Source organism: Rhipicephalus microplus, chromosome 3, assembly GCF_043290135.1.
Source record: "Rhipicephalus microplus isolate Deutch F79 chromosome 3, USDA_Rmic, whole genome shotgun sequence".
In the NCBI taxonomy this organism is placed as follows: domain Eukaryota; kingdom Metazoa; phylum Arthropoda; class Arachnida; order Ixodida; family Ixodidae; genus Rhipicephalus; species Rhipicephalus microplus.
In genome coordinates this window covers 43,614,378-43,631,765 of record NC_134702.1, presented here as the reverse complement: position 1 = coordinate 43,631,765, position 17,388 = coordinate 43,614,378, and the positions used below count along the sequence as shown (strand labels likewise).

General features: G+C 47.9%; 1 protein-coding gene across 2 annotated transcripts in view; it reads left to right on the top strand.

The window, feature by feature from the left end:
• The first annotated feature begins 572 nt into the window (after positions 1 to 572).
• LOC119175818 (uncharacterized) overlaps positions 573 to 17,388 on the top strand; it is a 51,230-nt gene continuing 34,414 nt past the window's right edge. Inside the window, exon 1 of one of the 2 annotated variants that reach the window (XM_037426822.2) lies at positions 573 to 682. The gene's annotated coding sequence lies outside the window, so the exon portion shown is untranslated. The remainder of the gene's footprint in view (positions 683 to 17,388) is intronic. The other variant, XM_037426836.2, reaches the window with a different exon arrangement.

The window sequence follows — 17,388 nt, the reverse complement described above, 5'->3', positions numbered from 1 at the left end:
AAAATGATATGGCGCCTCACTTGGCGCCGTCTACTCTATATTGCCTCATATGGTATCTTTGCAATTTCTAGAAAGCGCTTCTGTCGCTCAGAGCGAACAACAATAAGTACATTTAAAGTGAATCGAGCCGACGCGGATGGGTAAACGCTCAAACATCCCGTTATGATGTCCTCATTCGGTGGTTGGTTTCGTTCTGTTTTGTCTGTCTTGAAGAACATTATCGAGAGAGCCCGAACTGTGGCTTGGTCGGGAGGCTTCGCCGCACTGCTTCCTTCGAGGAGGGTGGGAGGCGTGTCCTGAGCCTTACCGTAGCAAATCGTTTCCACCCGTTCTTCAATGACGTCACGTTCTCGACGAGCCGCAACGTAGGAGATTGGCAGGGGCGCACAAGTTCCAGAAGGCTTCGCTGTTGGCTCTGCAGCGTCACGGCATGAGCTTGCAGTGACGTCACATGAGGTATGAGAATCGTAAGAGGGAACTATGAGCGTGATTCGTTCATTTCAGCGTGAACTAAAACAAAACAAACGGTACGAAAAGAAAAATTGAGAGATTGAGTAAGTGCTGTAGCGTCCGAGAGTCTTGATAAAAGAAGCAGTGCCAACAGGGGTTGCCTGTTGAGCACGGCCGTGTTTGGATCTGACCAGACGGACTCGGGGGCCACCGAGCATCGGCCACGGCGAACGTGAGTGCCTTGAACGATTCGCTGTCAAGAGGCGAAAAGCCCGTTGAGTGCTTTTTGAGGATATAGAGATGCACCCAAGAGATTTCGAGTTTGATCGCGATTGTCCAACAGCAATCGGAAGATAACTTAAACGTGTGACCGCTTCACACAGACAAGATGGACACCACTCGGGGAGAATATTCGCGTACATCTCTCAAGTTTTTTTGCTTGTTTGTTTGCAGGATGAGTTCGATATGCCTCGTATGAGTATGTTACACACAGAAAGCTGTCGGTTACGTCAGCCAGTCGGAGAGGATATGCAAACCAATGAAGTACGTGTAGCGCGAACTCAAGACGGGGATATAGTAAAGAAGACACACAGACAAGCACCGCAAACCAAGTGGTCCTCGGCGTCGACCGCCAATCATCGCCAAGGTACACGACTTCCGTCGTGAGCTGATTGCAAGTCCAAGCTTTTGGTCGGTGTAGCTTCAATCATTGAGGCATCGTGGCCTCGGAATTTCGGCTTACAGCACTAACTGGCCGTATGTCCGAAGACGAGCTGTTCCAAAGGCACGGAAGTTTCACTAACTGCATACATACACGTATACTTATTCCTGCCTCACTGTGCAATAGGAATCCGTATTTCAAACAATCGCTGTCCACGCAAAGCATGGCAGTATCCAGGAATAATTTTCGGGGCACATGCTATGTGGACAGCAGCGTCTATTTTGAAGTGTAGTGGCACTCGCATACTTACGCAGCTCACTCAATGGCCCATCGCTGACATTTAATCGTGCCTATATGTCATATATGCCAGTTATCATTTCGTCGACTTTTCTTTCTTCACATTTACATTCATCATCATCAGCCTGACTACGTCCACTGCAGGACAAAGGCCTCTCCCGTGTTCCGCCAGTTAACCCGGTCCTGTGCTTGCTGCTGCCAATTTATACCCGCAAACTTCTTAATCTCATCTGCCCACCTAACCTTCTGTCTCCCCCTAACCCGCTTCCCTTCTCTGGGAATCCAGTCAGTTACCCTTAATGACCAGCGGTTATCCTGTCTACGCGCTACATGCCCTGCCCATGTCCATTTCTTCTTCTTGATTTCAGCTATGATATCCTTAACCCTCGTTTGTTCCCTAATCCACTCTGCTCTCTTCTTGTGTCTTAAGGTTACACCTACCATTTTTCTTTCCATTGCTCGCTGCGTCGTCCTCAATTTGAGCTGAACCCTCTTTGTAAGTCTCCAGGTTTCTGCTCCGTAGCTAAGTACCGGCAAGATACAGCTGTTATATACCTTCATCTTGAGGGATAGTGGCAATCTACCTGTCATAATTTGAGAGTGCTTGCCGAATGTGCTCCACCCCATTCTTATTCTTCTAGTTACTTCAATCTCGTGGTTCGGCTCTGTGGTTATTACCTGCCCTAAGTAGACATAGTCTTTTACAACTTCAAGTGCACTATTACCTATCTCGAAGCGCTGCTCCTTGCCGAGGTTGTTGTACATTACTTTCGTTTTCTGCAGATTAATTTTAAGACCTACCTTTCTGCTCTCCTTGTCTAACTCCGTAATCATGAGTTGCAATTCGTCCCCCGAGTTACTCAGCAATGCAATGTCATCGGCGAAGCGCAGGTTACTAAGGTATTCTCCATTGACTCTTATCCCTAACTGTTCCCATTCTAGGCTTCTGAAAACCTCCTGTAAGCACGCGGTAAATAGCATTGGGGAAATTGTGTCCCCCTGCCTTACACCCTTCTTGATTGGTATTCTGTTGCTTTCTTTATGAAGCACTATGGTAGCAGTTGATCCCCTCTAGATTTCTTCCAGAATATTTATATATACTTCATCTACGCCCTGATTCCGCAGTGTTTGCATGACGGCTGATATTTCTACTGAATCAAACGCCTTCTCGTAATCTATGAAGGCTATGTATAGTGGTTGGTTATACTCTGAGCATTTCTCTATTACCTGATTGATAGTATGAATGTGGTCAATTGTTGAGTAGCCTGTTCGAAATTCTGCTTGTTCCTTTGGTTGATTGAATTCTAATGTTTTCTTTACTCTGTTAGCAATTACCTTTGTAAATAGCTTGTATACTACAGAGAGCAAGCTGATCGGCCTGTAATTCTTCAAGTCCTTGTCATCTCCTTTCTTATGTATTAAGATGATGTTAGCGTTCTTCCAAGACTCTGGTACTCTTCCTGTCAGGAGACACCTCGTAAACAGGGTGGCTAGTTTTTCTAACACAATCTGTCCTCCATCTTTCAGCAGATCTGATGTTACTTGATCCTCACCAGCAGCTTTGCCCCTTTGCATGCTCTCCAAAGCTTTTCTGACTTCTTCTATCATTACTGGTGGGGTGTAATCTGGGTTACTGCTAGTTCTTATAGTATTAAGGTCGTGGTTGTCTCGGCTACTGTACAGATCTCTGTAAAACTCCTCCGCTATTTTAACTATCCTATCCATATTGGTAGTTATTTTGCCATCTTTGTCCCTTAGTGCATACATCCGATTTTTCCCTATCCCAAGTTTCCTCTTCACTGCTTTGACGCTTCCTCCGTTTTTCAGAGCGTGTTCAATTCTTTCCACGTTATACCTCCTTACATCGGATACCTTACGCTTATTAATCAACTTCGAAAGCTCTGCCAGTTCTATTTTGTCTGTTGTACTTGACACTTTCATGATTTGACGCTTCTTAATTAGGTTCTTCGTTTCCTGGGAAAGCTTGCCAGTGTCCTGTCTAACTACCCTGCCTCCAACTTCCACTGCACACTCCGTAATGATAGTCGTCATATTATCATTCATTGTAAATACGCTAAGGTTGGTTTCCTCACTAAGAGCCGAGTACCTGTTCTGCAGCGACACTCTGAATTCCTGTACTTTCCCTCTCAGTGCTAGCTGATTGATTGGCTTCTTGCGTATCAGTTTCTGTCGTTCCTTCTTCAAGTCTAGGCGAATTCGAGACCGTACCATTCTATGGTCACTGCATCGTACCTTGCCAATCACTTCCACATCCTGCACGATTCCAGGGTGTGCACTCATTATAAAGTCTATTTCGTTCTTATTTTTGCCATTAGGGCTCCTCCATGTCCACTTGCGGTTTTCTCGTTTTCGGTAGAAGGTATTCAAAATCCGTAAATTATTGCGTTCTGCGAATTCTACTAGTAGCTCTCCTCTGGCGTTTCTAGTACCGATGCCATAATCTCCTACTGCCTGGTCTCCAGCCTGCTTCTTCCCTACCTTTGCATTAAAGTCGCCCATCACTATAGTATGCTGTGTTTTTACCTTACTCATTGCCGATTCCACGTCTTCATAGAAGCTTTCAACTGAAGCGTCATCATGGCTGGATGTAGGCGCGTAAGCCTGTACTACCTTCATCTTGTATCTTTTATTCAGTTTAACTACGATACCTGCCACCCTTTCATTAATGCTATAGTATTCCTCTATGTTGCTAGCTATGTTTCTGTGAATTAGGAGCCCCACTCCCAGTGCTCTTCTGTCTGCCAAGCCCCTGTAGCAAAGGACGTGCCCATTCTGTAGCACCGTATAGGCCTCATCTGTCCTCCTAACCTCACTGAGCCCTATTATATCCCATTTAACACCCTCTAGCTCCTCGAATAGTACAGCTAGACTTTCCTCACTAGATAAGGTTCTAGCGTTAAACGTTGCCAAGTTCAGGTTCCAATGGCGGCCTGTCCGGATCCAGAGATTCTTAGCACCCTCTGCTGCGTTGCAGATCTGACCGCCGCCGTGGTCAGTTGCTTCGCAGCTGCTGGGGACTGAGGGCCGTGAGTTATTTGACGTAAGCATGTGGGAGGTAGTGACCAGATACTGCACCAGGGTGGCCAATCCTTCTCTGGTGAGGGAGTGCGTTCTCGGCGGTGTTTGCCGGTGAGGCCGCACCCCAGGCTTCCTAATGCAGTTCCATCAACACGCGGATTTTTTTTTAATCCGGTTGGGAACGGCGCGGTACCGGGATTTGAACCACGGACCTCTTGCATGCGAGGCGGATGCTCTAACCACTACGCCATCGCCGCTCTTCATTTACATTACAATACTGCCAATGTCATTCCTTATACTTTCCATGGCATTATTGGCTGTTAGTTTTTATTAATTAAGAGCGTGTCTAACAAAGGAAACGAGCCCGTATATTTGCACTTTCTATTATTCATAGCGAGGGTCTCGCTCTGACAGAGTTGATGTGGTATGCGAGGGATGATTGGTAGATATGTGAGGTTTAACGTCCCAAAACCATCATATGATTATGTGAGACGCCGTAGTGTAGGCCTGAGGAAATTTCGACCACCTGGGGTTCTTTAACGTGCACCAAAATCTGAGCACACGGGCCCACAACATTTCCGCCTCCATCGGAAATGCAGCCGCCACAGCCTGGATTCGATCCCGCGACCTGCGGGTCAGCAGCCGAGTACCTTATAGCCACTAGACCACCACGGGGGAGCAGGGAGGATTGGTCAGTGAGTGAGTGACAACTTTTATTCATAAAAAGGGTGAAGGATGAGGGAGGCTAAGCCAAGTAGGCTGTTAGGCCATGCCTCTCGATCACGGCTTGCGCTCGTTCCAGCATCTGTGTTTAGATGTCCCTGTCGGTGCTGCAAAGAAGAACCTCCCATTGTTCCTCGGAAAAGGGGGGGGGGGGTGGAACCCCACCGCGGTGGTCTAGTGGCTAAGGTACTCGGCTGCTGACCCGCAGGTCGCGGGTTCGAATCCCGGCTGCGGCGGCTGCATTTCCGATGTAGGCGGAAATGTTGTAGGCCCGTGTGCACTCAGATTTGGGTGCACGTTAAAGAACCCCAGGTGGTCGAAATTTCCGGAGCCCTCCACTACGGCGTCTCTCATAATCATATGGTGGTTTTGGGACGTTAAACCCCACATATCAATCAAGGAGGGGGGGGGGGTGAAAGAAGTCGGGGGGTGGGGGTTCGTCCGGGCCGTCCCAGAGGATGTGGTTCAGTGAGGCCATACCACCGCAGAGGCAGCAGCGTGGATTGATGTCTAGGTGGGTGTAGGAAAAGACGAGAGCGCACGGAAAGGTGTAGGTCAAAACGTGACGCCAAAACAGGCAAGAGAGAGTGATGGCAACCGGTGGCGCTTACTGGCACTCCAACGTTTCAATGCACATATATGTCCTATAAAGTGGGCGGAGGGATGACCGTTACTGTAGCTCAATGGTAGAGCGTCGGACGCGTTATTCGAAGGTCGCAGGTTTGAATACTGCCGGTGGCAAGTTGTCCTTTCGTCCATTTTTCTTCGCATTTACATTACAATTACTTCTAATAACATCCCTTATACTTTCCATCTAATTATTGTCTATTAGTTCTAATCAATACCGCGTTAACAAAGGAAGTGAGCCTTTAGATTTACACTTTCCTTCTGATAATGTAATGACACATGTACGAGACCGGTACCTGAAGAGTATGTCGTCGCAGTGGCAAGGAATGAGGGGAAGTTAAAGGGGCCATGGCACCCAATTTTCAATCATAATTGGTGTTTTGTGGGTTCATCAATGTGTGTTCACGAATAAGCTGGTGAAATCCTGGCACATTGGTCGAGCGCTCAATTTCTAATAAAATGTTTCGTATGAACACGCGAGCCACCTCAGAGCCGGACAACATAAGCGCACTCGCGATCCGGCATGACGTAACAAGCTGCTTGCTGCGCGGGCGGCTGCACTTCGGCGAACGATTTTCTTTCATGGTCAGCAGCGCGTACAACCAATTGAACAAAATGCTGCGGCTGGAAGTTTCTATAAGGCGATGGCTCCGCCCCATGCCGCTCGTGACGTCACACACACCATGGTTACATGGTGGTCGCGGGGCTTGTTGCCAATGGCTTCTAGGGGAAAATTTCGCACGGAAATATTCTTTTGCAGGTAATTTTTCAAATCTATCTATGGGCACAATACACCCCTACGTCTACTTTTCACTGAAATTTACAATCTGTTGGGTGACTGTATCAGGAACCCTTCAACGGTAATCTATTCTTTTTACACGCACGAGCCTGTAAATTGGGTCACCGCTCGTGGGAAAATGAAAATCTACGCCCCAGGCACTGGCGACATGTAAGCATAATCGCCAATTCAGAAGTGTAAGTTGATGCTGTGACATCGATTCAAAAGCGAATATGCGTTGTCTGATGCTTACCTAACTGCATGCTAAGTGCACTTCCATCTACCTTACATTCCAGTGCTTTCGAATCGCGGAAGCTGTCTTGTGGCTATTGGTTTGAGAATGTGTTATTAGTTACTACATTATGACGAGCTCAGTCGTTTTCTGGACTTTACCAGTCGAATGTCGGCTGCCATTACCAGACATCAAACCGTCGACCTCGTTCTCAGTGGCAGAAGGTCAGAGAAGAGAATAAATTGTAAAGAAGGAAAGCCAGGGAGGTTAACCAGTTTAAAACGACCGGTTTGTTGCACTACCCATGGGAATAGGATGTGGGTAGATTGATAGATGGGGGGAAGAGAGAAAGAAAAGGCAGAAAGTAAGGTCCACCGACTTGTTCATGCACGCAGTGTGGAGTTGCATTTGCGCGAGGGCAAACTGTTGCTGTGGCATACTGCTTAGGCACGTGTGCTTAGCGAGCAGCTACGTGACTCTACTATCCGCGTGCTATATATATGCGTTTTGTTTTGGCTTAAGGTCCCCGCGTGGACGATAAGCCGGTCGCACAGACACTGTGCCTATCACCCGAGAGCTCGTACGCTGGCCAGCCTTATACAGTATTCAGCTTCTGAGTGATGGCCAGTGTGCTGGTCGACACGTGTTTTGCTACGAAGCCTCCCGAGCATTAGAAGTGAATATTGCTGGTTAATCGGCGAACCAAGAACTGCGCGTGAGGATAGCCGCAGGTGTACGCCCCCTACCCTTCCTATTAGTCGATTGCGAACGAGAACAAGCTCCGCGATGAATGCGGAGACGAAAATGGGGCCATTACGGGCTTCTTTCCATGGCTTGCTTTTGGTGCTCAGCTTCCCGTGAATAACGGATGGAGGTAAACAGAATCTTGGAATGCAACACCCGTGTTCTTCGGCGGCCATTACCGCCAGAAACCTCCATTGCCTTCACGTTGGGAATTAAAGAACACGGGTCAAGTCCGACAGGAGAAATGTAAAGCAGAAGACCCCCCCCCCCCCTTTCCCCATTGAGGTAATGAAGCTTTAAAGACTGAATTAGTACTCTCTTCTGTGCTACTCGAGGTTGTCGGGAGGGGGAACAGTGAAAGGGAGGGGCCAGGATTTCACTCCCCCTTTCCCTTTCCAGTGCGCACGCCAATGCTTCATATTGCGCTTCCTCACCGCAGCGGACGACGACGATGTTACGTGTTTGAGCAAGTAATGAAGCCAAGAGAGAGAGAGAGAGAGAGAGAGAGAGAGAGAGAGAGAGAGAGAGAGGAAGTGACAAGGAGACGGGCTATCGCCAATGGCGGTCCTCACTTTCAGTCTCCCAGAGGCCCCCGTCTCGCCGCTGGTGCGGGTGGAACGCTTTAAATGGCAAGGGATCTAATCGGCGGCGCGCTCGTCGCGACCGAGAAAGGAGGCGCCAGACGAAGGAGAAGAAGACGTCAGGCCGCCACGCGATGGAGTTTGCGCATGGAGGAATGTGTTCGCGATTGGCGGAGGCACTTTGGCCAGCGGACTGGCAGCGCGCGGTTATAAGAGGGAAAAGAAGAGAAAAGTGAGCCTCATAACTGTCTGCATCAGCGTGCGACACCTCAACAGTAGCCTACAAGGGATGAGGGTGAGGAGGGATTAAAAAGATAGGATTAAAGGTATAGAGAGATTGAGAGAGATGCGCAAGGACAGTGAGCGACGACGTGAGAGAGATAGGAAAGATGGAAACACGGTCACAGGAGTCTTGCAACGCGCGAGAAAATGGAGGAGTTGCCGAGCGCGTCGTCGATAAGATCGACGCGCGATCTGCCACGCACCTCCGCACTTGCTCTCTCTTAAGTGGAACAGTGGCGGCCTCTGGCTGCGCGGCTCATTCGGGCTACTGCGTTCACGGGACTGCTGCGTGCTCTCCTCGGAAGGGTGCTCACACAATCATCGCAAGAGTCGAGAAACAAGGGCGCTGCAAGCGTGCTGCGAAATCGTTCCGGCGCGTTCCGGTGTCCCGTATATAAACCGACAACAAGTAGTTTTAGACAGAGAATAGGTTTAATTCGTATATGCTTAGTGATATTGCGCTCGATGATTTAGGCTCTCCAAACCAGGCGTGATCGGCAGCCGTCAATGCACTCCGGCGTGCGCCGTTGCACTGTTCTAGACGAGCGTGCTGACCTCTGTACAACTTTAGAAGCTTGTGGCGCCTCCTCCTCAAAGGCCGATGTATGTGTACAAGCCTGCCTCAATGGACGTCATCTACGTCGCCCCGCCACGGTGGTCTAGTGGCGGAGGCACTGTGCTGCTGACTCGCAGGTCGCGGCATCGAATCCCGGTGGCTGCGTTTTCGGTGGAGGCAAAAATGCTGTAGAGCCGGGTGCTCAGATTTGGGTGCTTAAATAACCCCAGGTGGTCTAATTTTCCGGTGCCGTCCACTACGATGTCTCTCAATCATATAGTGGTTTTGGGAAGTTATACCCCACACATCAATCAATCAATCAATAACTACGTCATGAGGCACGGATGGCAGACAGCACCGTGTATGGCGAACATTGTCCGCTTCATGAGCGGGACTATTTCTTTAGTCGCGGGGGTGATAGCTTGTCGAGCTATGGTAGTTTTTTAGGGATGGGTTTCCGTGTCGCCATACTGGGCTGTTAACCTTTGTGTTTCTCATATTTAATGACTAAACAAACGATGTTACGGTTGACGCATGCGCATGAAAGCGGTTCGGTTGGTGCACATGATGTTTCATGCCCTTTTAGTTCACATCGCAACAACAAACAAAACAGCAGAATAACAGCTTCACATGGCAGCGCCCATACGTCAGTAAAATAGTGTATGGGCAGGGCCGCTCCGGCAGTATAATGTATACGACTACAGAGTCGTTTAATATAATTGCCGAAAACAAATGGCAGAAAAAAGATTGATCGAGCCAGCGTCGTCACATTTCACGCGTAGATATATATTATTTATTATAAAAAACCGTCTCGCACAGTGAAATAAAGCAAAGTCAGTTTCACCGCAAGGGCAAAGCAATGAATGCATTAGCAAAATACGAAGTCATGCTAATCGAGGAGCCACGAGAGAGTATGCGATGACTGGTCGCCGTCCCTTTTCAAGAAAATTGTCAATGTAGGTGCCTCTGCCACATGCGGAGAATACTGCAGCTATAGATGCGCGTATACCTTTCGATCAAAAATCACGTCGCACAGTGTCACTTTGAAACAACGATATGGTTATGACAGACAATCCGTAGTGAGGGGCTCCGGAAATTTCGACCACCTAGAGTTATTCAGCGCGCGCGAAAAATTTGAGCACCCGAGTATGGTGAACCGGAGCCTACATCAATATACACACGAAGCTCTACAGCATTTCGCCTCGGTCGAAACGCGGCCGCCACGGCAAGGATTCGATCCCGCGACCTACGAGTCAGCAGCGAAGGACCGTAGTAACCACTTGACCACCACGGCGGGTTTCGCCGGCGTATATGCAAACGTTACATGGAAACAGAAAGGGTGGATGCGAGGAGGAAGGTAGACTGCTCATAGGCTCGGCCGTGACGGACGTCGCCTCTGCTTGCTCTTATCTCCGCTGTTGCGTGGCTCGCTTTCCCAAACGAGCTTGTTACTGGCGAGTATATCCTCGGAGAGAAAACGAGCACGCTAGGCGGCACGGCTGTGGAGAACCGCGAACGAATGATTTCGCCGCCGTAAGCGAACGGACTGAGCCGTGAATGAATCGCCGTCGGAGAAGGCGACCAAGCGAGCCACGCCGGAAATCAACGCAAAACGAGGGAGTTCGCCAGACGGTGGCCCAGGTCGAAGGCTCTGCACGTGGCCAGTATACGGTGTGCTGCTGTCCAGAGCAAACGACCTCAAGAAGCCCAAAGGAGAGCTGCGCAGCACACGTATAAACCAGACACACACACGGGCGCAGACTTGCAAGTGTACTTTCTTTCAGACAGCCCACCTATAATTAAGTTTAGCATAAACCGTGACCGCGTATGCGCTCATCAGTAAGGTACCATCACAGTAATCTTAGCAATCATAAGATGCCACTTTAACAACGCTCATCGATAAATCTCATCTCTATGTTAGGCCTCTTCTCGCCGGTTCTGGGTGGATATAAACCGTCAAACACCTGTGGCACATACCCACATACCAGTGGCACATACCCGCCCCGGGGTATGTGCCACTGTTTTTTTGGAAAGTGTTTGACGACGTACACGACGGGATTGTGACATTATTCATGTCATGACCAGCGAGTCGTATTCGCCAAACCATTTTAACCAGCGATACTGATTTTGGTTTATCCCGAGATAAGGGGGTGATCATGAGAGCACCGGGAAGTCTGCGGCTAGGTCGATGGATAGATGGGTACGCAGATAGACGCTCAAAGTGCCTACAGTACGCAAAAAAATGCTTCACGTTTAAAACAATAGATGTTAATATATTGTGCCACTGCCACGATAATATAGCAAAGGAAGTTTGCGAAGCGCACTACATTAGAAAAAAGGGAAGTGAATGTCCGTGAGTCATCAGTGTTATGAATGCGCTCCTTACCCCAATCCCTTTGTGAGCTCTGTGGCGGTGTCGCTCACTGAAGCAGACAATAACGGGGCTCACTTTTCTCTTCCTTTCTCTTAAGAACTCTTAAGAAGCATTTCTTTGCGTACTGTAAGCCCTTTTGGTATCTATCTATCTATCTATCTATCTATCTATCTATCTATCTATCTATCTATCTATCTATCTATCTATCTATCTATCTATCTATCTATCTATCTATCTATCTATCTATCTATCTATCTATCTATCTATCTATCTATCTATCTATCTATCTATCTATCTATCTATCTATCTATCTATGTAGCCGCTTACATCTGGGTGCTCTCGCGCACGATCACCCCCTTAAGTTGACGTGAACCAAAATTAGAATGGAAGGGTAAGATGGTATGACGAATTTGACGCGCTGGTCCCGTCGCGTACGTCGTCAAACACTTCCCGCCAGACAATGGCACATACCCACCAGCGGTTATGTGCCACTGGTGATTGAAACTTTGCATCTACTCAGGAACGATGAGAACACACATGCAAAAAAAAAAAAACAATGTCAGGATCCCAGTAGGAATCGAACCCAATCATGCTTAGTGGCAGTCAAGTAGAGACCTCAAAACTGCTTTTGAAATAGACACTATAATTATTATTTGCGGCGAAAGCATGTCATAAAGACCCTATAATGTTCGTGAAATTTTAATTGTTACAGTGCTGGCTATCTGATGTTGTAGAGCTTACATATGGATGTACATGTACGTACTCTTTTGATATAGCCATCACGCGGGTTAACGTCAATTGTAGTTGGGCGCTGTGCGCTGCAGTTTATGCAGCACTGCAGTCCAGGGATACCATCCTCACAAGCATCAACGCTTCGTACCAGCTTATTGCTTCTGGTGTTGCTAATACTAATGTTCCTGTTGACATAGTTGCGCAATTGCAAACTGGTTATATAAACATTTACAATTCTTGAACATATGTCTGTGCATGCAACACTTGTTCATGTTATGATTTGGCGTCATTTCATGGCCTGTCGCTCAATAAAAAAAATTACATAACGGTCACCTTCCCTCCGTATACTTCGCGTAACGTCAATTCACAAGGTACGTGGGATCCGCTGAATTTTTCGCATAACATAGAGTTGAGGTTTATCGATGAACACTGTTAAAGTGACATCTTACGATTGCTAAGATAGTTGTGATGGTACCTAACTGATAAGCGCATGCGCGGTGATGGTTTCTGCGAAATTTATCGGTGCACTGTGTGAGATAAAAGTCAGTTGCAATTATGCGCCTGTGTGTGTGTGTGTCTGGGTTGTACGTGTGCGGCACAGTTATCCCCCTTGCGTTAATATGCAGCAACTCGCACAGCAACAAGTTCCTTTAAACTGCATAAGAAGCCCCGTCCAGATCGAAGAACAGCCTTTAAGGTAATAATGTGTCCTTAGTTATTCAGCCACGTAGAACGTGAAACAGGGTATAGTTAGTAATGACATTTGGGATTTAACGCCCCAACACCACGATATGGTTATCAGATACGCCGTTTAGTGGAGGGCTCCAGAAATTTCGACCACGTGGAGTCCTTTACATGCACTTAACGCCATGTACACGAGCACTTTCGCTTCTATCGAAATGGCGGCCAACACGGCCGAGATTCGATCCCGTGATCGTCGGGAGCAGCATTCGAGCAACATAACCGCGAAACCACCGTTACGGGTCGAACTAACACAATCAGAAAAAAAGAAGAAAGAGAAAGTTATTGTCGGAAATACGAACGATCGTGCCACGACTTGATGCGTAAACTACGTGAGGTATTTCCCGCCCACGATAGTTTATCTAGACAGAAGATAACAGAGTACAGTCACATTATCGCCCCCCCCCCTCCCCGGGCTGTAACGCGGCCAGCGTAATCTGCGTTACCGCCCCCTCCCCCCCCCCCCCTCTAGCGTAAGGAATGAGTGAATCAGCAAGGAAGCCGCGCTGGTTGTACCGGGGAATCCCAGCGATTGGTCTCCCAGCGTGACGTGTGGACAGATAGATGGGTCGTGCTCTGAGCTGGGAGAGCTTTTACTCGACGTGGCATTCAGCCTGAACGCCTGTTTCAAGAGAGAGAGAGTGATAAAGATGCAAGGAAAGGCAGGGAGGTTAACCAGATGCACATCCGGTTTGCTACCCTGCACTGGGAAAGAAATGAAGGGGTTTCAATGTTTCTCAGAATGATGCTTGCCTGAGTGGGTTGGCAACACATTGTGATGATGGTTTTCAGCAAAACGCATCGACGAGGACACAGGAAGACGACCCACTGGCGTTGTGAAGCACATTCTTCGCTGAAATTCGCTGTGGCTGCGTGTTACTGTCCGGGTCGCTTCACTGTAGACAAGGTCGTGCGCAACTTGTCATTTGCGCGAATCAAAGCTAATTAAATGCTGCTCTTCCTTTCAAATGTTCATCATCGCTATGGTGCGCGTGTCTCGTCATGCACCTTGTCGCCCAAACTCAACGAAGTTTTGCATACAGGGACGTAAGTGGTCCGTGAGATTTGCATAATATTTTTGTACACATACTTCGAATGCACCTTTACCCATGTTTTTTTTAATATTCGCCGTCTGCTTTCACATGGATAACCGCGGCCAATTAAGGGGGACAGACTGGATTCCGAGATATGGCAAGCCCGCACAGAGGAGGAAGGTTAGGTGTGCAAACGAAATTAGGAACCTTGCTGGGATAACGCGGCCACAGCAATTCCAAATTCAGGTTAATCGGAGAAACACGGGATATGACTTTACCCCACAGTGGGCATAGTAGGTTCGATGATGATGACTATAGACGTTCGCGGGGTTCATTTGGGAAGTCAAGTCAATTCTAAAGCAGCGTAACAACATGAGGACGTAGTGATTGATTGATATGTAGGTTGTAACGTCCCAAAACCACCATATGTTTATGAGAGGCGCCGTAGTGGAGGGCTCCGGAAATTTAGACCACCTGGGGTTCTTTAACGTACACCCAAATCTGAGCGCACGGGCCTACAACATTTTCGCCTCCATCAGAAATGCAGCCACCGCAGCCGGGATTAGAACACGCGACCTGCGGGTCAGCAGCCGAGTACCTTAGCCACTAGACTACCGCGGCGGGAACGAGGACGTAGTGTCGCTGTTTTAAATATAAATACCAACCAATTTGGCCAAATATCTGTTCACCTTAACTTTAGGCCAAGTCGATCTTTTCACTACAGCCCCCCCCCCCCCCCCTCAATTATTGGTCAAGTCCTAAAGAAAAGAAGCTTCACCATAGAGGCAAAAATATAACTGAAAAGGTGGCGACGTGCTTCTCACAATGCTTCGCCATAGGCCGACGTGCTTCGCTAATAGGCAGTAAATAATTCTTAGAATGGAACGCCAGCTCGCTCTTCGTCGTCATTATCGTCAAAATACATGCGTAACCATGAACTTACGTATTAAAAAAAACGGCGTGAGAGGTTCGACTGAGTGGAAGCGGGGACGAGAATTGGCTCCCCTCTTTCGATGAATGAGTATACTCCCCCTCCCTCTCTCTTCAGCGTGACAATGAAGGGGGATGACGATGGTCCGTCGAATCAGGCTCTTCTATTTCAAACTGTAGTCCGCTGTAATAAGGTAATAAATTTCATCATTCGCAGTGTACGTTGTCATGCTTTTCGGTCACTCGTCGGCAAACTAGATTAAAACTGGAGGCAAACGAGGGCTAAGAAAAAAAAAAAGAAAAAAGAGAGTGCATCATCTTCCACGTATTGCTCTGCCAGCAGTAACGTCTTTTTGATGGTTGCCACGCTCTTCCACTTCAGATAAGATATATACTAGCTTGAAAAACAAAACAAAAAAACATTGCAGCTTCCGGGCTCAGCCCTCTCGACGAGACGCGATTCAAGCGTTGCTCGCTTTCCCACACCGAGCTTCGAAAAAGCTCACCTCAGTGGCGAAAAGCACTTTTACTCCAGGGGGTAGCACATCAGACCCTTGCCCCCACCCCACCCCCCAGAATATTTTTTTTGTCATCGCATATTGCATACATAGCGCTGAATGACCACTTAGATTCCCCCCCCCCCCTCCGCCTAAAGAAAAATAAAAATTCTGTCTACGCCCCGCTTTCACAGACATAGAATAAGAAGGTTGGAATATCCACTATACATTTATTAGCCCCCTCCCACCTCCCCTAAAAAAAAAAGCTGTAGCATCCAAGTATTTGCTGGTAGCGAAGGTGAAATAGCGCTAACTTAAACTATATTGGTCTGACGCTTAATTGTTAGTAATCGCACTGTAAGCTTAGTAACCTGTATGGATCAGTAACCATAGAGATTTGCCATTGGCAACCTAAAAGATTACGCGTTTACTGTTTATATGTACCGGGCACGTTGCCACATCATTCTATTACAGTAGCAAGTATAAAATCGAATCACATTTTCAGGGGCTATACTGCGCTGAAAAGGAAGACAAGCAAAGCATGCCTGAAGCACCAATTTACTTTATTTAATTCTTTCATGTTGGGAAATGCTCTCTCCTAACTGTTTTTTTTCCTCCATGCCGGGAATCACATGGATGAATGTATGGATATAAATTTATTTCAAAAATATATCAAGGTAAACGTAGTTGAGCACCTACAAGTCCGGGAGAGCAGCTGCCACTTCCAGGATCAACTGTGGGCCATCCAGCAAGCCAGGGTCTCCGGTCCTTTTCGGTGGCGGCATAGGCCCAGGTCACGAACTTGCCGGAGTTAACAATAAGGTTGTTAACACCACCACTCTGGTCGTCCGAGCCAGAGGGACTTGCATCCATTTGCGTAGCAGCGCAACGCGTCAGTGGCTACGGGCAACAACAACGGTAGTGCATTCACATCCAGGCAACAGCGAAATATTGCAACATAAAATGACAATTAAGTGCACCGCGATAAAGGACCAGAATGCTGTATCAGAAGTGGCTGATCACCAAAAAGCCCTCGATAAAGAGAGATTCTCTATTATTGGGAAACAGCGCATACAGATGCGCATGTGACTAGTACACCTTCGAGGGACGCATTTATGTATGCTCCGGCGCCAGTTTTCAGTTCTGACGTCACCAGAATATTTTTAAAGTCACAACACCAGTGCGTGTAACGGAGGGGCGCTACACTGCGCCGGTGTGTAGCGACTGGGGACGGCTATATGCTCTCCCGGAGTACCTAGTATCGTTAACCACTTTTTCTAACCACAATGTATGCGTTCATGATGCACTTCTTCCTTACCTGCACTTAATAAATCATCATCGTTTGTTTGTGTGATCATCACCACCGGATCCGTGGCGCTTGTTCGCGACCAAGTAAACGTCGTTCCGACCTAAGCAATTGTGCATCATAGTATGCTACAGTTCATAGTAAGCTGTGCTTGGGACATCATGTGGGCTTGGACATATATGCAAAAACGTGTTGCATGTATACGTCGTGCTTTGTTATTTGTATGTGTTACTGTTGCTGACAATACCGAAGCGCTGAAATTTCGGCAGCGCAAACTAACCGTACGCAAAAGGACGAGAAACAGCGCTCGTTTGTCTCCTCCTTCCGCGCCCCGTCAGTTCGCGCTGCCAATATTTAGGTATGAATCTGTGCTGCCTAATGTGCTGTGTTTATCTCTATTCCCTCCCTCCTCTCTATCTTTAACCTCCCCCTCCCCCCTCCCATGCGCAGGATAGCAAACCGACTGCCTATAAGCTGGTTAGCCTCCCTGCCGTTCTTTTCCTCCTATTTTCCTTCCTATACCAACCAGCCCGCCTTTCAACCCTACTGCTGGAGTGTTCGCAGTGTCGCATGAACCAGGATAGAAACGTTTTCCAAACACGACATTCGCTTGAAAACCGGTTAAGTGCTTGGCGGCACTGAGAGTCGAACCCAGCACCTCCCGAATAGTTATGATATCTCGTTGGCTATCTTGGGGATATCGCGGCCTCATTGCGAGAACCTCGCTCGTTGGTGAACAACGGCTAACGGCTCCTGGCTGGCAGTAAACAGTGAGACGGCGTTTCTCCATATCTATGGCCTCTG